This window comes from Hyla sarda, chromosome 5, assembly GCF_029499605.1.
Source record: "Hyla sarda isolate aHylSar1 chromosome 5, aHylSar1.hap1, whole genome shotgun sequence".
Lineage (NCBI taxonomy): Eukaryota > Metazoa > Chordata > Amphibia > Anura > Hylidae > Hyla > Hyla sarda.
Window position 1 is genome coordinate 294601428 of NC_079193.1, and position 23006 is coordinate 294624433.

Below are 23006 nucleotides of genomic sequence, written 5' to 3' on the forward strand. Positions count from 1 at the left end.
GGCTTGCTGTTCTAGCACCATGGGGGCTTACTAAATGCAACATGCCCCCCAAAAACCATTTCAGCAAAATTTGCTCTACAGAAGCCCATCCTTCCCTTCTGAGCCCTGTAGTGCTTTTGTAGAGCACTTTACATCCACATATGAGGTATTTCCTCACTCGAGAGGAATTGTTTTACAAATTTTGGGGGTCTTTTTCACCTTTTACCCCTTGTAAAAAGGAAAAAAACGGGGCTACAAGAACATTTTTGTGTTAAAAATTTAGATTTTTAATTTTCCCCTCCACTTTGCTGTTATACTTGTAAAACACCTAAAGGGTTAACAAACTTTCTGAATGAGATTTTGAATACTTTGAGGGGTTCAGATTTCATAATGGGGTCCATTATGGAGCATTTCTAACATAAAGACGCTAAAATTCAATTCAAAACTGAACTGGTCCATGAAAAATTCTGATTTTGAAATTTTCCTGAAAAATTGGAAAATTGCTGAAAAACTTTGAAGCTCTTTTGAAAAACATTCAACTTTATGATGACAACATACAGTGGATATATTGTATATGTAAATTAAGATATCATTTATTTGGTATGTTCATTTTCCTTACAAGCAGAGAGTTTCAAAGTTAGAAAAATGCTATATTTTCAAGTATCGACAACAATTTACCACTATCTTAACCCCTACCCGCAGAATGGCATATATAAACGCCGGGTTGTGCAGTGCGTTCGCGCATCCCGGCGTTTATAAATGACATTCAGTTAACCCGGCGATGCGCAGCATCGCACGGGTTAACTGGCAGAAGTCCCGCTGTTTCCAGCAGGGGACAACTTCTGCTTCACCCCCAGGACCATCAATTGATGGTCCTGGTCAGCGATCACTGTGATTGGTCCCTGTGGACCAATCACAGTGATCTGGGGTGAAAGTTCAGATCCCCCGCACTGCCCGCCCCTGGAAGTCGGGCAGAACGGGGGACGAAGGCTGCAGGGGCTCGCGGGGACCTGCGGCATTCGGGGGGAACACGTGGGGACCGGCGGACTTACCTGATCCAGCGGCGGGACCGAGGAGCAGCGCGGGACCGGCCACGTGGACGAGCAGCGACGGGTAAGTATGTGGTCCTCAGAGGCAGCAGTGAAGATCTTCACTGCTGCTTCTAGGAGTCTGAAAACTACAACTCCCAGCATGCCTAGACAGCCTTTGGCTGTCTGGGCATGCTGGGAGTTGTAGTTTTGCAACATCTGGAGGGCCTCAGTTTGGAGACCATTGTATAATGGTCTCCAATCTGTGCTCTTCCAGCTGTTGCAAAACTACAACTCCCAGCATGCACTGACTGTCCAGGCATGCTGGGAGTTTTAGTTCAGCAACATCTGGCCCTTCAGATGTTGCCGAACTACAACTCCCAGCATGCCCTTCAGCTGTCTGGGCATGCTGGGAGTTGTAGTTTTGCAACAGCTGGAGACACACTGGTTGGGAAACATTGTTTCTAACTCAGTGTTTCCTAACCTGTGTGCCTCCAGCTGTTGCAAAACTATAACTCCCAGCATGCACTAAAAGACCATGCATGCTGGGAGTTGTAGTTTTGCAACATCTGGAGGGCCCCAGTTTGGAGACCATTGTATAATGGTCTCCAATCTGTGCTCTTCCAGCTGTTGCAAAACTACAACTCCCAGTATGCACTGACTGTCCAGGCATGCTGGGAGTTTTAGTTCAGCAACATCTGGCCCTTCAGATGTTGCCGAACTACAACTCCCAGCATGCCCTTCAGCTGTCTGGGCATGCTGGGAGTTGTAGTTTTGCAACAACTGGAGACACACTGGTTGGGAAACATTGTCTGTTTCTAACTCAGTGTTCCCTAACCTGTGTGCCTCCAGCTGTTGCAAAACTATGACTCCCAGCATGCACTAACAGACCATGCATGCTGGGAGTTGTGGTTTTGCAACAGCTGATGCAAGCCCTCCCCCGCCCCGCCACCCCCGTGAATGTACAGGGTACATTCACATGGGCGAGGCTTTTACAGTGGGTTTCTCGCATCTTGAGATGCAGCAAATTTTGCGCTGGGAAACTCGCTGTAATCCCCCGCCCATGTGACTGTACCCTAAAAATACTACACTACACTAACACAAAATAAAATAAAAAGTTAAAACCACTACATATACACATACCCTTACACAGCCCCCCTCCCCCAATAAGAACGTCCGGTACACCACTGTTTCCAAAGCAGAGCCTCCAGCTGTTGAAAAACAACAACTCCCAGTATTGTCGGACAGCCGTTGACTGTCCAGGCATGCTGGGAGTTTTGCAACAGCTGGAGGCACCCTGTTTGGGAATCACTGGCGTAGAATACCCCTATGTCCACCCCTATGCAAATCCCTAATTTAGGCCTCAAATGCACATGGCGCTCTCACTTTGGAGCCCTGTCGTATTTCAGGGCAACAGTTTAGGGCGACATATGGGGTATCGCTGTACTCGGGAGAAATTGCGTTACAAGGTTTGGGGGGCTTTTTCTTCTTTAACCCTTCATGAAAAGGAAATGTTGGGGTCTACACCAGAATGTTAGTGTAAAATTTTTTTATTTTTTACACTAACATGCTGATGTTGCCCTATACTTTACATTTTCACAAGAGGTAAAAGGGAAAAAAGCCCCCCAAAATTTGTAACGCAATTTCTCCCGACTACAGAGATACCCCATATGTGAGCGCAAAGTGCTCTGGGGCGCACAACAAGGCCCAGAAGGGAGAGCGCACCATGTACATTTGAGGTGATTTGCACAGGGGTGGCTGATTGTTACAGCGGTTTTGACAAACGCAAAAAAAAAAAAACCCTACATGTGACCCCATTTCGGAAACGACACCCCTCACGGAATGTAATGAGGGGTGCAGTGAGAATTTACCCCCCACAGGTGTCTGACGGATCTTTGGAACAGTGGTCCATGAAAATGAAAACTTGTACAGCCCACTGTTCCAAAGATCTGTCAGACACCAGTGGGGGGCAAATGCTCACTGTACCCCTTGTTACGTTCCTCAAGGGGTCTAGTTTCCAAAATGGTATGCCATGTGTTTTTTTTTTTGCTGTTCTGGCACCTTAGGGGCTTCCTAAATGCGACATGCCCCCCGAGCAAAATTTGCTCTCAAAAAGCCAAATATGACTCCTTCTCTTCTGAGCATTGTAGTTCGCCCATAGTGCACTTCAGGTCAACTTATGGGGTACCTCCATACTCAGAAGAGATGGGGTTACAAATTTTGGGGGGTATTTTCTGCTATTAACCCTTGCAAAAAGGTGAAATTAGGGGGGAAACACACATTTTAGTGGAAATTTTTTTTTTTTTTTTTTACATATGCAAAAGTCATGAAACACCTGTGGGGTAATAAGGCTCACTTTATTCCTTATTACATTCCTCAAGGGGTCTAGTTTCCAAAATTGTATGCCATGTGGGTATTTTTTGCTGTTCTGGCACCATAGGGGCTTCCTAAATGCGACATGCCCCCCGAGCAAAATTTGCTCTCAAAAAGCCAAATATGACTCCTTCTCTTCTGAGCATTGTAGTTCACCCATAGTGCACTTCAGGTCAACTTATGGGGTTCCTCCATACTCAGAAGAGATGGGGTTACAAATATTGGGGGGTATTTCCTGCTATTGACCCTTGGAAAAATGTGAAATTTGGGGGGAAACACACATTTTAGTGAAAAAAAAAAATTTTTTTTTACATATGCAAAGTCGTGAAACACCTGTGGGGTATTAAGGCTCACTTTATTCCTTGTTACGTACCTCAAGGGGTCTAGTTTCCAAAATGGTATGCCATGTGAGGGTTTTTTGCTGTTCTGGCACCATAAGGGCTTCCTAAATGCAACATGCCCCCAAAAACCATTTCAGAAAAACGTACTCTCCAAAATCCCCTTATCGCTCTTTCCCTTCTGAGCCCTCTACTGCGCCCGCCGAACACTTTACATAGACATATGAGGTATGTGCTTACTCGAGAGAAATTGGGCTACAAATATAAGTATACATTTTCTCCTTTTACCCCTTGTAAAAATTTAAAAATTGGGTCTACAAGAACATGCGAGTGTAAAAAATGAAGATTGTGAATTTTCTCCTTCACTTTGCTTCTATTCTTGTGAAACACCTAAAGGGTTAAAATGATGACTGAATGTCATTTTGAATACTTTGGGTGGTGCAGTTTTTATAATGGGGTCTTTTGTGGGGTATTTCTAATAAGAAGACCCTTCAAATCCACTTCAAACCTGAACTGGTCCCTGAAAAATAGTGAGTTTGAAAATTTTGTGAAAAATTGGAAAATTGCTGCTGAACTTTGAAGCCCTCTGGTGTCTTCCAAAAGTAAAAACTCGTCACTTTTATGATGCAGACATAAAGTAGACATATTGTATATGTGAATAAAAAACATTTTTATTTGTAATATACATTTTCCTTACAATCAGAGAGCTTCAAAGTTAGAAAAATGCAAAATTTTCTAATTTTTCATCAAATTTTAGGATTTTTCACAAAGAAAGGATGCAAGTTACCACAAAAAATCAAATCTCAGAATCAGAATGATAACTAAAAGCATTCCAGAGTTATTAATGTTTAAAGTGACAGTGGTCAGATGTGCAAAAAACGCTCTGGTCCTTAAGGCCAAAATGGGCTTGGTCCTGAAGGGGTTAAAGTAGTATATGTCACAAAAAAAAAAAATCTCAGAATCAAATTCAAAAATAAAAGCATCCCAGAGATATTAATGCATAAATTGACAGTGGTCAGATTTGCAAAAAATGCTCTTTTCCTTCAAATTGGGCTCTGTCCCCAAGGGGTTAAAAATGTTTATTATTGTAATACATTAGTATATGATTTAGAAAGTAAGCATAAACTTACTGTATCTCTATAGATTCATAGTATACTATTTGCCTTTGTTCATACATCATATCTAAAACTTTTGTTATGTATTATAATGAAAATGGTCGCTTTATTGCATTGACCTTGTGTGTGTTTATATTAGTCAATTGAACCATTTTTCAGGTGTCTCTTTCCTAGACTAAACAACACTTAGCTCTTAGAGATAATGACTTCCAGGACACCTTTATTTGATACATTTTCATCCAACAATGTTATATTATTCCACAATATTATATTGTATGGCATCACGTACCAGAATTCCTGATTTAATACATACAGACACTAGTAGTTTTACATTTTTAATTGAAGTTTGCTGAAAAATGGCATGACGTGCTCTATTACATGCCATACAACAAAAATATTTTCTATAGAAACCCTGATTCTAAGGGAGAAATATTCCATATTATCAGGCTGTACAGAGTAACATATGGTACCATCTTACACACCATTCTACACCATATGCCACTTTCTGTATTCTGCTTTACTATGTGCAGTAGGCCTTAGTCAAAGCCAGATTGATGTATAATCTATTAGATATAGATTATATCTATGATAGTACAACTTGGTGGGAGGTGGAGAAAAATGAAATCACAATGCACAAGATTTGACAAGTTTTCATGAGGATCACTTTTCATTTTTAATAGGATAGACAGAAGGAGACTGTCCGATTTTTCTACCTTGTCAAAATGCTGTTTTGTTTTTAGTTTTTTACAATGGAAGTCTATGGCAACAGGATGCTACAGAATAAGCATCCTGTTGAATTATACTGTTTGGCATGCCTTGCCCCTTCATTCACCTATACCCCTTCCCTTCAACTCCTCAGTTAAACTTGATGGGCATGTGTCTTTTTTCATCCGTACTATTTAACCTAGAAACGGATTTATATTTCTATAAAATAAAAGCTAAATTGGAAAAATGTACTAGTTAAAAAAAATGAATGCAAAAGAATTAGAGAATAGGGAGCTAAGCCTGGTCTGGCTCAGAACTTTGGGCTAAAAGTAGCTTTCCACACTTAGAAGACACATGAGGGAAATTTATCAAATCTCTCCAGAGGAAAAGTTGCTGAGTTGCCCATAGCAACCAATCAGATTGATTCTTTCATTTCTCAGAGGCCTTTTCATAAATGAAAAAAGCGATCTGATTGGTTCCTCTGGACATGTTTCGATAAATCTCTCCCATGGCATTTTGGCACCTGAATGAATGATTGGATGAGGAAGTAACACTTAGATGTCCTTAGGGTAGCCCAGCATACCTTTCAGCTAACAGCAAGATCACCTGACCACTGGTTAACCAATCATTGTTTGCATTTTGCGACAAACAGTTCCCAGGCCAATCAAGAGACATCATAGGGATGGTAACAGACTGAAGAACTCCCTGTGGAACTAATGATCCCATAAAGCATTAACAAATACAATACAAAGCAAGCAGAGCAAAGCATTGAGCAGTGGTTAAAGCACATCATTCTACTGTTTACCGAAAATGGAATGAGGCCTACAAAGAAAAGAACACATTACCTAGAGTGAAATATGGTGGAGGTTCAATGATGTTTTGGGATTGTTTTGCTGCCTCTGGCACTGGGTGCCTTGAATGTGTGCAAGGCAACATTAAATCTGAGGATTACCAACGGATGTTGGGTTGCACTGTACAGCCCAGTGTCAGAAAGCTGGGTTTGCGTCCGAGATCTTGGGTCTTTCAGCAGGACAATGACCCCAAACATATGTCAAAAAGCACCCAGAAATGGATGGCAACAAAGCGCTGGAAAGTTCTGAAGTGGCCAGCAATAAGTCCAGATTTAAATCCCATTAGACACCAATGGAGAGATCTTAAAGTTGCTGTTGGGAAAAGGCACCCTTCCAATAAGAGAGACCTGGAGCAGTTTGCAAAGGAAGAGTGGTCCAACATTCCGGCTGAGAGGTGTAAGAAGCTTATTGATGGTTATAGGAAGTGACTGATTTCAGTTATTTTTTCCAACTGGTGTGCAACCAAATATTAAGTTAAATGTGTTAATAATTTAATCCAGCCCATTTTTGGAGTTTGGGGTGACATCATGTCCAATTAGCTTTTTTTCCTCCCTTTTTTGTTTTAGTTCCAATACACACAAAGGGAATGAGCATGTGTATAGCAAAACATGTGTTACTGCGATCCTTTTCTGTGAGAAATACTTCATTTTCTTGAAAAATTTTAGGGGTGCCAACATTTACGGCCATGACTGTATAGTATTTATACCTGGGGTTAACATAAATATGCATTTAAAGTGTTGAAAGGGAACATGGAATACACATTTCAGGTCAAGTTGCCCATATTTTCTGGGTTCAATAAAACATAACATTTCTAATTGTGTGTAACATAAATACACACTAAAAGCATGAAGAGTTAATGTTGAACACACTTTTAGGCCAAGCTGCCTATATTTTCTGAGTTTAATTAAACATAAAGCATTTCTACCAGGGTTTAACATCAATACGTATTAAAAGCATTGAGAGTGAATGTTGACGGTGATTGGCAGTTTCTCCAACACTTGACTAGCTGGTGAGGGAAAAATCACTTAAAAAACATAACAATAACCTCCAAATCTTTTTCAATGAAAAGAAAATGTTTATTAAAGTAATGGTTGGCAGAGGAAAAGGTAGAGGAAAGAGCACTACTGCCATGTTCTCTGTCAGTAAGCATTTTGGTGGGAGTAGCAGCTCTGTGGATACCACCCATTTGCCCAGACCCATGCTAGGTAGCAATAACAGCTAGGTGTCAAGCGTTGTGGTAGATACATCAGCAAGCAAATTTGTCTTTGTCTTTAAGGGGTTATTTTGTTTCATAAAATAACACGGTCATTGTGGACTGGTTGGCTCATTCTTGGTAATCCAAGGAGTAGGAACAGTCTGACGATCGATGTGTCGTTGAGCCAGGTGTCAGTGTATTCATCATTGTCCACAGGTACATGATGAGGGGGAAATGTCCTTCTTAGACCGTCTGTTACATCATTTTTGTCATTGTTCTGTACACATCACCACCACCCGTGGTAATTCTGTTGCAACTCCCAAAAGGAAGTAACCATGGATTTCCACATTTCATCATAATGTTGACATTAACTTAGCCTTAAAAGCACTTTAAACTACTTCAATACATTCCTAGATAAACCTAGCAGCACTATACAGGGCTTTACAGCACTTTTGCAATGTTATACACGTGTTTTGAGGCTTATTGCATTGCCATTTTATGGAAAAGCTGTTTGCCATAAGCTGAACTTTTTGAAAAGCTTGCTTAAGGCAAGGATTCCACTGAGGTTTATGCACTGCATTTTTTAGGCTTAAAAAAATGCCGCTGTTTTTCCCTGCCTTTTTGCGTTTTTTCTGGCATTCTTTCTGACGTTTTTACCTTTGTGTGGACTTTGCCTTTTTTGGCCCCCTTGGCGTTTTTTTCCAAATTTGCTGGGTACCAAAAAAAAAAAAAAAAAAAGAATGCAGTAGGGATGGAAAAAAAATTATTTAACAAAGTTTTAATTTTTTATAGCAAAATTTTAATAAATTTTTAATAAAGTGAGTGTGTTTCAGATTTTTTTAAATTTTTTACATTTTTTAGGTAGTTCTTCTACTCCCACCATGGAACAGACTGTTCAATGATGGGAGTAGTAGTACCTGTACTAATGGACAGATCGCCCTGGGTGTTACTCCTGACACCCGATGCGATTGTCCATATTATAGCAGAGTTGCGGAGCGGCTCTACACAGCATCTCTGCTCTGTACTCCGGCCGGCTAGTGATTTGAATACAAATTCACATCACTCATTCATATTTTCCGTCCAGAGTGGGGATTGGCTGGATGGTGGCAGCAAATCCCCGCTCTCAGCGGGAAGTATGAATGGGTGATCTTCTATTCATATCACTGGCCGGAGTATAGTGCAGAGATGCGGAGCGCAAGAGAAAGCCACTCCACATCCCTGCAATATGTATTTACCATACCGTCCCCCATATCTAACCTTCAGCCATACACTTCCATTTATCATTCACCCCTGCCTCATTTTTTTCCATACAGTCCTCCAGTACCTTCACTACACCATACCCCACATCTAGAATCCATACATTTCTCTACCCCCCCATATCCAAACTCCAGCCACACACTCCCATTCATCAGTTATCCCCTGCATCCTTCATTTCATTTTAATACACCTATTTTATTTTAATTTTGTTTATTTCATCTTCTTTACTGCCCCCATACAATTGTACCAATTCCACCCGTACCCCCGGCAGCCGGCACTGTACAATACATGGGAGCTCTGCCTAATGCATACTACACAGTGCGCCACTGACAGCACAGCGTCAGCGGTGCCATGACAATGTCGGCACTGGCTGGAAGTAACATGCCGGGAGAGTCTGTTTTATGCACGTGCTCCCTGCACGCACAGCCAGACCATGCCGCCACCGCCACACAGACAGTATCCCCACCAGGTATTTATGTTTACCTGTACGCTGGTCCTGTTAACCCCTTCCAACTACCCATTCCTCCTACCCTCTTTCTGCCTACATAGTACCCTATACCCCAGTTTAACCCCTGGGGTCCATCCCCCCCTTTTCTGCCCTTACCTGCAGAGTTACCTTAACCCCTAGGGTCCTATCCTGCCTCTGTTAGCAGAGTCACTTTAACCCTGCTGAAAGACCTCCTTCTTTCGTGCCCCACACAACCATTTATTTTCCATATTCTCTCTCTCCCCAGCACACTTTTAAAGGCACCTAACCCAAAAAGTGGTAAGTACATGAGCATCATACATGGAAAGTTGATATTATGTACCCAGCTAGCCATACTTTCCACATATATTTTACTGACTGTCATTTTCATATTGCATTTCCTCACCTTGGTCCCCTAGGGCATAAACATTTTCTTACCGAATGCAAGTATTTTATACACTGATACAGAGATATGTATGTGTGTACACACACAATCACTGTGCATGTGGAGATATACATACCCCCCCCCAACCTAAAATATTCTAAATACTGTCTATTTACTTATAAATTATTTTTATCTTTTTTATGTATTTATCTATACTAACAAAAACAAACTTATTTCACTCAATCATTCTTTGATTTTTTATTCTTCTTTTATACATCTATTGTGTTGTGACCATTTGAAGATATATGTGAATAGGCACGTATACATACATCCCCTTATATATATGTTTTTTAGTACTGTCAAATTGGACCTGAGGAAGGCACCCTTGAGTGCCGAAACGCGTTGTCCGTATTTCTCAATAAAATATTTGCTGTCCTGTGCCGGCCTGTGTCCACTTCATTGTGTACAACCCTGAGCAGCGCCTCCAAGAGCGCCTTTTCCTAATTCACTCTCACTGCAATAGAAAGGACAATCACAGCAGATGTCAGGAGTGACACCCGCTATGATCTGTCCTTAACTGTGGGTACTACTACTCCCATCATGGAGCACACTCTGCTGTTGTAGTACCTGCATTAACAAACAGATGGCAGCGAGTGTCACTTCTGACACCCACTGTGATCTTACTGTATAATGACAAAACGGGGGCCTGCTGTGTTTTTAAAGGGAACCTTACAGACAGAACGTGCTGCTGTTGCTGAGGGCAGCACAATATAGACATGCATGCCGTTTCCAGCAGTCTGTCGCTTTTGCAAATATGTACATTAGTTTAGTCAAACTTACATATGGCACTGTGAAAGAGGAATCTAGCATATTTATTAGATTCCATCCGCCGATGACTGACAGGCTTCACTCTATGTACAGTGAATGGGAGAATCAGATTCATCACTTGCCGCACTGGGCGCACACTGCAGACTTCAACATATACTATGTATCTGCATATTAAAGACCGCTGGAAACAGCATGCCTGTCTATGTTGTGCTGCTCTCAGCAACAGCAGCATATTCTGTCTGTAAGGTTCTCTTTAAATACACAGCGGACCCCGTTTTGTCAGTCACATATGTATGTCTTTATGCACCAATTATATCTTCCCACATAATGTATAGATGCAGCCGGCCACTCTTCTATGGTCCCCTGCACTGACGTATATATACACCTATTCATATTTCCCACAGACAGTTGTGATTGGTTAAAACCATCTATAAATTGTACAGAAGGATCACAATGGACCCCGGGCGATCTGTCAATTAGTACAGGTACTACTACTCCCATCATGGAACAGTGTGTTCTATGCTGTGAGTAGCAGTACTACCTAAAAAATGTAAAAAAAAAAAGTGAAAAACACACACACTACATTTTTATTATGGTCTGCTACATATTTATTGCCCTGTCCACACACATAATTTGATTAAAATTAATAAAAATGTCATTATAAAAAAGATACATTTTGTTAAATACATTTTTCCATCACTACTGCATCTTTTTTATTATAATTTTTTATGGTACCCTACAAAATTTTTATAAGAAAAGGTATCTCCATCACTTTTTTGGATCCTTAAAGTCCAAAAAAGAATAAAAATCGCCGGCAAAAACGCCAAAGTTAAAACCAACAAGGCATTTTTCTTGGCATTTTTTCTCTCCCATAGACTTCTATGGGAGGAAAATGCAGTGATTTCTGTGCAAAAAAACGCCAAACTAGGTTTGTAGCCCAAAATAGCTGAAAAATGCCAAAAGGGTTAAAAAAAAATGCCAAACTGAAAAACGCAAAGTGGATCTGGCATTTTGCAGTTTACTATTGACTTGCAGCTAACATCTGGATACAGTGTTTTTTTCGCTGAAAAAACACTGGTACGGCAAAATGGGCATTTTTTTACAGCTTTTTTTTGCTAGAAAATCCTCAGTGAAATTCCAGCCTAAAGGGGTACTCCGTTGGAAAACATTTATTTTTAAATCAACTGGTGCTGGAAAGTTTAAACAGATTTGTAAATTACTTCTATTAAAAAATCTTTACCCTTCCAGTACTTTTTAGCAGCAGTATGCTACAGAGGAAATTCTTTTCTTTTTGAATTTCTTTTTTGTCTTGTCCAAAGTGCTCTCTGCTGACACCTCTGTGCGTGTCACAAACTGTCCATGGTAGCATAAGTTTGCAATAGAGATTTTCTCCTGCTCTGAACAGTTCCTGATACGGGCATCAGGTGTCAGCAGAGAGCACTGTGGACAAGACAAAAAAGAAATTCAAAAAGAAAAGAATTTCCTCTCCTAAAAATACTGGAAGGGTAAATATTTTTTTAATAGAAGTAATTTACAAATCTGTTTAACTTTTTGGCATCAGTTAAAAAAAATGTTTTCCACCGGAGTACCCCTTTAAAGGGTATTCCAGGATTTTTTATTTTTTTTATTTGACTATGCTACAGGGGCTGCAAAGTTAGTGTAGTTCATGATGCAATTATTATGTGATTTTTTTTCCCCCAAGGTTTAGTTTTATCAGCATATAAAATGACTGTCGTGGTATTCCCAGGTTGCAGTGTGGCCCGGGACTCTACATCACTAGTCAAGTGATCAGATGGGTGGAGCGACCGCTGGGTGGGAGGAAGATCATTCATTTTTTTGCAATAGCTGAAGACACCTTGGTCAGAAAACACTGGTCTGTTGCATTGAAGAGATCACAGGTGTGTTTAAATGGGTGGGGTGGCTGATGTGTGGGAGGGAGAAAAGTGACCTCACACTTACAAACAAGGAATCATGGGATTTGTAGTTTAAGGGAACAAACTCCAACAGGAAATAGCTAGTTCACAAAACGATAGCCTCAGTGTTATGGTTATCTCACAAAATAACCATTTAACCCCAAGACAAGCACAGGTCCTTCCTACGCATGTCCATTATTGTCTGGCAGGTACGTACTTAAATCCCTTTATGGTGGATAACCCCTTTTCTAAAAATTCTAAAAAAAAATACTCAAACTGCTACAAACAGATGTGTAAAAATCACAAAAAAATAAACAAAATAGACAGTTGGTCTTAAAAAGCTCCCTGTTTTTTTCGGGATGTTTTAACATGAAACAAAAATGTGATGTCAATCCAACCTAAATCAGGTTAAAGATTTTTAATGGATTAGTGATTCATGTGCAGAAAATGTAACAGTCAATAAAGAACAGAGGATATTTTCAGGTTCAAAATACCATAATTTCCATTAACTAAGTGAACATTTCCTCCATCTACTCAATTCAGATTGCTGCTGCTTCCCTGTTGTATAAATCACATCACAACATTGCCCTCCATGTATATGCATAATTCCTTGAATTTTTCTACAGTGCCAGCAGGTACATGTTTTATTTTTTTCAAAATCATTAGAAACATTAATATCACCTTGGTTCAACTATTACTACATTTTCACTAAACCACAATTCACAGCTTTATGCCTCTATATTAAGAAATGTGATGGTCAAAATGATGAAAACTTTAAATATATAAGAGTCATATATAGAGTCATTGTTCAGGGCTGTCCATTTGCATTTCAATTTCCTACTACAGTATCAGACAGAAAAACCAGAATAGCAAGACATGATAAAAAAAAATTCTATTTATTTTGATCTGCTTCAGTGTCAATCATTGCTAAGGAAAGCATCAAGAAAATATACAGAATTGTTACATAACCTATATAGAGCATGTAAAGTCTTATCATAACCAGTGTTTAGTCCATGAAGAAACTATTTAATGATTAATCACTATTAACAGTTGTCATATAGTATTAAAGGAATATTAAAGTATAACAATTATGGATGCTTTCTCCTTTAAACAGTGCCACACTTGCTCATGGTTTGTGTGTGGTATTGATGCCAAACGCCATTCACTTCAATATGGTCTCCATTGCTACAGTTCATCCACACCCACAACCTTGTACCTCAGGGGGCTGACCTCTTAGTGCACTTATTAAAGACAACTACATGACACTGCAAGCTTCTCCTGCAAAGTTACCAAGACTCTTGTGACTGTATGACTATTCAAACAAGAGTTGATATGATTTTTTAGGATTTTGTTTCATCAGCCTTTGAGCCCATGATGCCAAGTTATAATACTGTACAATAGAAGAAACCGGAGGCACTCGATACTTCTCCGGGTGTTTATTCTAAGACAGGTACAATGGTGTGCTGAGTCATCGAATCGTTTCGCACACCTGCGCTTAATCAATGACCACCTTGGTCATTGATTAAGCACAGGTGCGCGAAACGATTCATTGACTCAGCACACCATTGTACCTGTCTTGGAATAAACACCCGCAGAAGTATCGAGTGCCTCCGGTTTCTTCTTTTGAACATTTACCTCTGGTTTCCTGGAGCTGCACCTACAGTCGGGGGGTCCGTGAGTAGTGAAGTGCACAGATACATTGAGGTGTTTCCTCCGATAAGGCGCCTAGTGGCAGTGCCAACATTGAACTGTATCTTTATTTGGATTATAATACTGTATAATATGCTTCTTATGCCTTCATGGACTGCTTTGTCCCATTTTCATGAACAGGGCCCACACCAGCAAGTGCTAAAGAACAAGTCTTCTTATTTTACTGTTGTAACAGACCATTCCCAACATTCCATGTGGCCAGAGTTGAGGGGGAGATTCATCAAAACTTGTGTACAGGAAGAGTGGGGCAGTTGCCCATAACAACCAATCAGATTGCTTCTTTAATTTTTCAGAGGCCTTTTGAAAAATAAGAGAAGCGATCTGATTGGTTGCTATAGACAACTGCACCATTCTTCCTCTATACAGGTTTTGATGTATTTCCCCTAAATAGATCATAAGTCACAAAGTAGAATTTTCCAGATATAAAGTAACAGGTCAAGACAACCTCTAGCATCCTCAAACACTCGCTCCCTTGTATAGTCTTTCTATTTTACAGGGGGCGTGACTATGCTGCAATGGGTGGGTGAATAACATTTCTTCAGTAAATACCTTTCACCCTGCTATCCACCCACTCATGCCTCCCTGGAGAACATATGACTTATTACATATTGTCCTGGCTGCATGGAATGCTGGGAAAGGTCAACAACAGTAAAACAGAGATAAAAGTTAAATAGAAAGAACTGCACTACAGCACTTCTGGGTGTGGGACCCGTGCATGAAAATAGGACAAAGTGGCACATTGAGGTAATAGAACCATATTACATAGTATCCCCTCTTCTAAAAAAAGAAGATAATACGAGGGAGAAAGTGTTTGAGAATCCTAGAGGTTGCCTTGACTTGCTACGAACTCCACTCCGTGGCGGATAATGAGCAACCACATGTCTATAGGAGGAAGAATGATGGCTATGTATTAGCCATCACGCCCCCTCCCATAGACATGAATGGAGGGGTGTGGCGTGATGTCATGAACATGAAAGCTCCTACGTCTCTGTTCAAAATGCCATGTCGCCGGCCCTGAGATTGTGGTCAGACAACTTATCCCCTATCCTTGTCTTGGGGCGGAGTACCTCTTTAACAACCCTACCTTGATACATCTGGTCAAGTGTTTGACAATTCTTCTGAAGGATCCTGTGGATCCTGTTAGAAATGAGCACATTTTAGAAAAATTTGATTTTGCCGATTTGCCGTTTTTTTTTTTAAAGCGAATTTTTATTAGTAATGTATTTTAATAATGTGTTAAATAAAGTGTGTGTTTCACTTATTTTTCTCAATTTTTCTTTACATTTTTTAGATAGTACTACTACTCCCAGCAAGGAACAGATGGGAGTAGTAGTACCTGTGCTAATAGACAGATCACCCTGGGTGTCACTCCTGACACCTGCTGCAATCGTTGCAGAGATGCATCTATACATTATGAAGGACGATGGCAGGGGTGTCTCCAATGAAGAAATTTGTTATTTAGAATCGAGTCAAAGATCGGATTTGGTCTAAATTGAATTTTTCATGAAATTCGGAACGAATTCGACTTCGGCAGATTCGATTCACTCATCTCTAGATCCTGTAGTATTCAGAAGAGGGATATATTAAAGGGTTACTCTGGTGGAAAACTTTTTTTTTTAAATCAACTCGTGCCAGAAAGTTAAACAGATTTGTAAATTACTTCTATTAAAAAATCTTAATCCTTCCAGCACTTATTAGCTGCTGAATACTACAGAGGAAATTATTTTCTTTTTGGGAAACAGTGCTCTCTGCTGACATCACAAGCACATTCCTCTCTGCTGACATCTCTGTCCATTTTAGGAACTGTCCATAGCAGCATATGTTTGCTATGGGGATTTTCTCCTACTCTGGACAGTTCTTAAAATGGACAGAGATGTCAACAGAGAGCACTGTGCTCGTGATTCAGCAGAGAGATCTGTGTTCCAAAAAGAAAAGAATTTCCCCTGTAGTATTCAGCAGCTAATAAGTACTGGAAGGATTAAGATTTTTTTTAATAGAAGTATTTTACACATTTGTTTAACTTTCTGCCACCAGTTGGTTGAAAATGAAAAAAAAAAGTTTTCCACCGGAGTACGCCTTTAAATTTTACTGTCAGAACTCTACATATTTATACTATTCTACTAGAGGTTAGTACTGTACATGTGACTTTTTGATTTGGTTGCCAAGTTCCATTATATATTCATTACTATAGTTAAACTGTCAACATTTAATCATTATCAGTGTTTTACACTCTCTGTCTCCTATTGAAAAAATAATAAAACTACGTATGTCTGAATATATTACATCCTTTAATGAGACACGAAAATGTTTTTCGATGTGACTTTTTGTTTATATCTTCTCACCAGGCTTAAGATAGTCCTTAAGGACAGTGCAGAGTAGAACTTCATAGCCATTGAGCCTGACCATGTTCACTGATGCACTTACAACCATTCATACTACTGCTAGTGTATGTTGTCCTGTTAATCACCAGGTCATTAACCTTAGCAATGTTGATATCTTCTCTGCTACCTATTTGAACTATCATTTCTGCCTTAGGTAAAAAGATAATAACATTTCAGATGGGGAAATAAGTTACTGCATTATTAGGATCACAACTCCTCTATACAGATTCAGGTTTAAAGTGCTCTGGGCTTCAAGGAACTGACCTTCCTATAAATTTATTTCTATGCATTATAACCCAACTTGAGAACAAGCCTAAAAAAAAAAAAAAAAAAAAAAAAAAGAGGGAGAAGCATTCATTGTAAATTATGCAGGTGAAGGAAAAGGTGAAGGTTGAAAGTATCACATGTACAGTCATTATAAAGAGCTGAGACATATGACTCTATTGTTTCATGATGTGTAGCTCCTTTCCTTTTTGTTTTATGCATGATCTGACTACAGAATTACATTTTGACCGATGATTCTTATCACTTAAAATGCTTTATGGAGTAGGATTTTATTTAAAACATACATTATGTAGTTAGATCCTGTCCTGTGTTGGTTGTTGTGAATAAAGCCATACCAAGTTTTTACCTGCAAACACCTGAGTGCCGGACATTTCTTTCTTCTGATTTTGGTTGAACCGGGGGCGGTACTGGTGTCCGTGGCACAAGGAGGTGCAGTGGACGGGGGAGTGGTGAGCGGCTCTACCTTGCTCACATACATTATGTATATATATATATATATATATATATATATATTGCCTGGAAAAAAAGAAATGCAGGAACGCATTTTGTGCACTTAGAGCAAAGTTTTTTTCAGAACTGCACGCAATAAGGCTAGGATTCCACTGAGGTTTTTTTCCCCACCAGCAAAACCGCCAGGAAAAACTGCTACAAAAAAAACGCACAGTGTTACCAGTATTTTTATTCTCAGCCAGATACCAACCAAGCAGCAACAGCCTGGCATTACCAGGGTGGGCGAGAAACATTGTTACTGGCCCTCCCCAGCCTAAATAACACCAGCCTGTTACTGCCTAGGCCCAGAAGCACCATTTTCGATGTTCCAGGCCTGTTGATACCTGCTCTTCCTGACACCCCTGTGGCGGTGAGTACCGGGGTAACAATTGGGGGTTAGCGCTAGCTGTTTTTGGAGCTAATGCCTAGCCCCGGCTTAGTAATGGATTCTGTCAATAAGACTGCTTCCACTACTAAGCGTGAAAATTCGATTTAAAAAAAAAAAACATGACGCATTGGAAAAATAATTTTATTTTAAAAAACACCCCCTCCCCCACAGCCCTCACTAGCCATTTTATTAAAATAAACCGAATATGCCGCAATCCTCTGCATACACGGATCTGAAACGAGAAAAAAATAAACACAAAAAATGGGTTAGGACATTTTTGTCACTCTCCGCAAAGGAGAGCACCCAAAATGCAATGTCTTCCCAAACAAAGAGCCTTCAATTTTTGCAAAACTACAACTCCCAGCCTTTGGCTGTCTGGGCATGCTGGGAGTTGTAGTTTAACAACAGTTGGAGTCTCCCTGTCTGGGAAGACACTGGCAGAAGGGTCTGTTCACATTATACAAAACGTACAATGTGAACAGAGCCTCATACTTACCACTCTGCCTCCCGTCTGTAGCGCCGCCCCAAATGACAGGGACAGGGAGCGAGGAAGGTAAGGGGATCTCCTCTTCTGTATACACTACATTATATACTGTACAGCTATCTATAGATAGCTGTATATTCTGTATACCGCCCAAAGGGTTAACCTACACTGTCCAGCAGTGTAAGTTAACCCTTTCCCTGCTAGAATGGCGTATAGGGCACAGCTCAGCAAGGGCTATGTGAGCCAGCAATTTGTATACTGTATACACTTTACAGGATCACTATAAGGTCTTGCTGGGCAGTAGATATACGACGTTCTCCCAGCATCAACTGTTCTCCCAGCTCTGTAACCATGAACACAGCTGAGTCCTGAAATTCACATTAGGAGGATCGCAACAGGTGTCAGGAGTGACACTTTCTGCGATCTGTTCCTTACTGCAGGTACTAGTGCTCCCAACATGGAGCACACTCTGCTCCATGCTGGGAGTTGAAGTACCTGTACTAATAGACAGATCTCAGCGTGTCATTTCTGACACCCATTGTGATCTGTCTATTAAGCAGTAGTACCTGCAGCTAAGGACAGATCACAGCGGATGTCACTCCTGATACCAGCTGCGATCATCCTGTATAATATATAGATGCGGGCAGCCGGCAGCTCTTATCTGGTCCCCTGCACTGCCGTATATATACCTACTCATATTTTCCGCAGAGAGTTGTGATTGGCTGGAACCATCCGGCCAATCACAGCACTCTGCGGAAAACATGAATCTGTGATTTGAATAACTTCACATCGCAGAACATAGTGGAGAAGAGCATCTGGCCGCCAGCTTCTATACATTATATGGGAGGATCGCAACGGGTGTCAGATCTGTCTATTAGTACAAATACTACTACTCCCATCATGGAACAGTCTGTTCCATGCTGGGAGTAGTAGTACTACATAAAAAAGTAAAAAATAAAGAAAAGAAAGTGAAAAAAGTAAAAAAAACACACGTTATTAAACACATTGTTAAAATACATTACTAATAAAAAGTTTAACAAAAAGAATTTCCAAAAATATATTATTTTTACATTTTTATGCTCACATAAACTGATCCCTGTTTAAAAATTAATAAATCATTCTAAAAAATATAAAGTTCGTTAAATACAAATTTTTTCCATCTCTACTGTACCCATTTTTTTTAATGGTACCCTACAAAAATTTTATTAAAAAAAAAGGTATTTCTATCACTTTTTTGGTTTGCTAAAGTCCAAAAAAAGAATTAAAAACGCCTGCAAAAATGCCAAAGTTAAAAGCCACATAAAGAATAGACATCTCTATTATTTCTGCAAATTTTGCTAAAAAATGCATTGCCGCCTTTGTGAGGGCGCATTTCAAAGTGGTCCTAGTGCCTGCCAGACAATTCAAATGTGCGGAATGTCTGCTCAAGGGGAAATTCTGCACATTTTCAAATGTATGAACATACCCATAAACTCTTAAGGTTTTCTATATGAGTTTGTCCACAGTATACTTGTATGTAATAGGAAGTCATAGGTTACTCCCCCATTGTTACTAGGGCTACCCTGCCATTGTTGGCAGGACCTACTTTGATGTACAGATGAATATTTAAATGGTTGTGTTGCTGATGACTTACTGTTGACTATCACTAATCCTCTGACCTCCCTCATTAACTTGCTACGTGTGTTGGACAAATTCGCAGGAGCCTCAGGTCTCCGGATTAACACAACTAAATTGGAGACACTATACTGTAATGTACTGATTGATGTCAAACACTTGATCTACTTAAATTTCGGGTTTGGGGATGCTTCCTCGGGAATATCTTATTGGGCCTACGTATCACACTTACACTGTCATCCCTGTACAGCGCCAACTATACTCCCTTATTTTGGTTCCTGAGGGAAGACTTAAAGAAATGGGATTACCCTTACATTTCCTGGATAGGGAGGATTAATGTCATTAAGATGATTCTTCGAACCCTCCCTATACCGATTTTGAGAAAAGACCTCATTTCTCTTCAACGGGACATTTTCACTTACATTTGGTCTAACAGACGTCCCAGAATAGGTCGCACTGTTATGCATTATCACCGCCGAGCGGGATAATGCATAATTTACTTAAATACTACACGGCGGCACGTATAGCACAACTTGCTGTTATTAATGCGACAGAGGGTAGGCCGCGGTGGGTTTCCCTGGAAGAATCGCTGGTATCCCCATATTACCTGACAGCTCTCATGTGGTCCTTGGCCCCTCCCTTCCTTGACTAGGGCAGTGCTATTTGCTCTTTCTCTCTGGCGTCAGGTTTGTTTTAAGTTTTCTCTGCAGTCTCTTCCATCTCCACTTCTCCCCTTTCTATGCAATCCCTCTTTCTCTCCTGGGCTCACACCAAACACGTTTCATTGGTGGCAGACACATAAGCTTACGAGACTACAAGATATACTGATTGGATGCTCTCTCCCTACTCTTACTGCACTACATGATGTCATGTGCTACACATGACATCCCTGGACAGGAACACTTTAGGGCACGACAGATCTTATCGTTTTATAATTCTGTGGTGGAGATTTATTAAATGAGTTTGCTTCTTTCATTTTTAACAAGGCCTCTGGCAAAATGAAAGAAGGAATCTGTTTGGTTGCTATGGGCAACTGGGCAACTTTTCCTTTGCACAGGTTTTGATAACTCACCCCCAACATCTTCATTTCCAATTTATTGAAAAACGAGAAGGTTTTAGGGGGTCAGAAGACAAATTCCAACATACTTTAAAAATAAATAAGTTTGAGTTTTTTTTAAAAGCAATACAGTAACACAAAAGCATGTACACATTAGTATTCTTTTAATTGTATTCACTCACAGAATAAAGAAATATTGTCAGTTTAACCGCAAAGTGCGCTGTTTGAAAAAAATTTGCTGTTTTCTTTTTAATTATCAGCCACAAATACTAATGTTTTGGTTTGACCATACATTTATGGTAAAATTAAATATGTCATTACAAAGTACAATCAGGCACACAAAAAAAGAGTCTGTAAATGAAAAAAAAATTAAAGAGTTATGGCTCTTAAAAGGCAAAGAGAAAAACATGAAAATGCTAAAATGAAAATTCTCAAGTCCAGAATAGGCTGTGACTTTAAGAGGTTAGAAGTATGGTTTAGAAATAAAGTTCTCTATTTTATTTAGATATGGTTTGAATGACTTGGTCCTTTTGGTGTACATTTTAAACATCTTATTTTAAGTTTTTAAATTGGCAAATACACACTAAAGTATTAGGATGGGTTGGTCCCCTTTTGTCTTTATTTTGATATGTAATATGTAAATACCTTCTGTTGATTTTTTTTTTAGATCACATTTTCTGCATGAGTTTATAAAAGATATCTTGGAGACATAAACCCTTTAGATACATTTTTAGTGCAGTATTCAACTGTAAATGGGGTATCCATAGTATTTATGGTTACAGAGGAAACAAGTCCTGTCATAACATCAAGCACTTGGCAATAATGATTATTATTATTATTAGTAGTAGTAGCAGCCACTTTTTTCTTTACTTCACTGCATGTCCACTTTACATGCATACAGGGGCATTTCATTATAAAATATAAAAAGTTCTTTGTAAATTATCTGTAAATTGTCCAAAACAAATTTTTGGCACTTTATTCGCTTCAAAGCGGGATATCTATTGATGGGCATTTTTGTCTCATTACCTTCACGAATCTGGGCAAACCAATAAATCCTCTGGTACTTCTACTACTGAAATTCTTTTTTGGGGTTACATTTGCATTTTGTACATGTTGAAACCTTTTACCAGTAGTCGATCATTATAAATATCATGGCACCAAAAGCAGCATTTCTAGTACATTTATTTGTAAAAAGAAAGCAAAGCTATATAGACTTAGCATAGACCTACATTCTAACAAAATAATTGAAAAGAATGATATTTATTTAATTATATTACAGCAAATTAACATTTCATGATTCCGTTTTACGTTTGTCATGCTCATAATAACACAATACAGATTTGAGTCATGGAGGCTGATTGGCTTTTATTTCCAGGGATTATAAGAGAACCTGCATTTTAATGATGATATTAGGTCTTTTTATATCATTAAAGGTTTATTGATAGGATAGAAAAGTTTATAGTACAAGAAACCTTGAAAGACAAATTGCTAACAAAAAAAAATATAGTGGATATTACAAAGAAATAGGTAATACATCTTGAACTAGAAAAAAGCATAACAATAAGCTTCTCCTTAAGGTATTCATGGTCTCTTGTGGATGGAAATATATTCATCAATTCAAGGAAACCACTGTGTGTTGTATAAACAATGCATTAATAAATAGCCATATATTAAAAAATAATGAGATTCTGTTCACACAACATGCTTTATGTCACAGAAAATACATAAAAAACCATCTGAAATACTGTAATGTAGGAAATATGGCTAAAATGTTAAAAACACACTAATATAAAATATGTTTAACTAGGTTTTTCTCTATAAATAGCTAATTACCATGGTAAAGCAATTATATCAGATATTGAATGTAAGTGAAATAAGGTTTCTTTTTATATATAGAAATTGTAGATAATTTTATATTGAAATCAAACACCATTCTCATATCTGTATTATCAAAACCTCCCAACTGAGAGTAGTAAATTATTGAGATGGCTATGACTGCTTTGCTGATAATATCATTAACCACCCTAATGCTAGCGCTTAGCTTTTTACATGTATAAATAATTTGACTTCATGCAGCTTTTCAAAAATTTTTAATGCAGAGTTTTATTGAAGGTTATGTAAAAACAAAAACATGAATGGGTCAAAATAGAAATAGCTGCTAATGG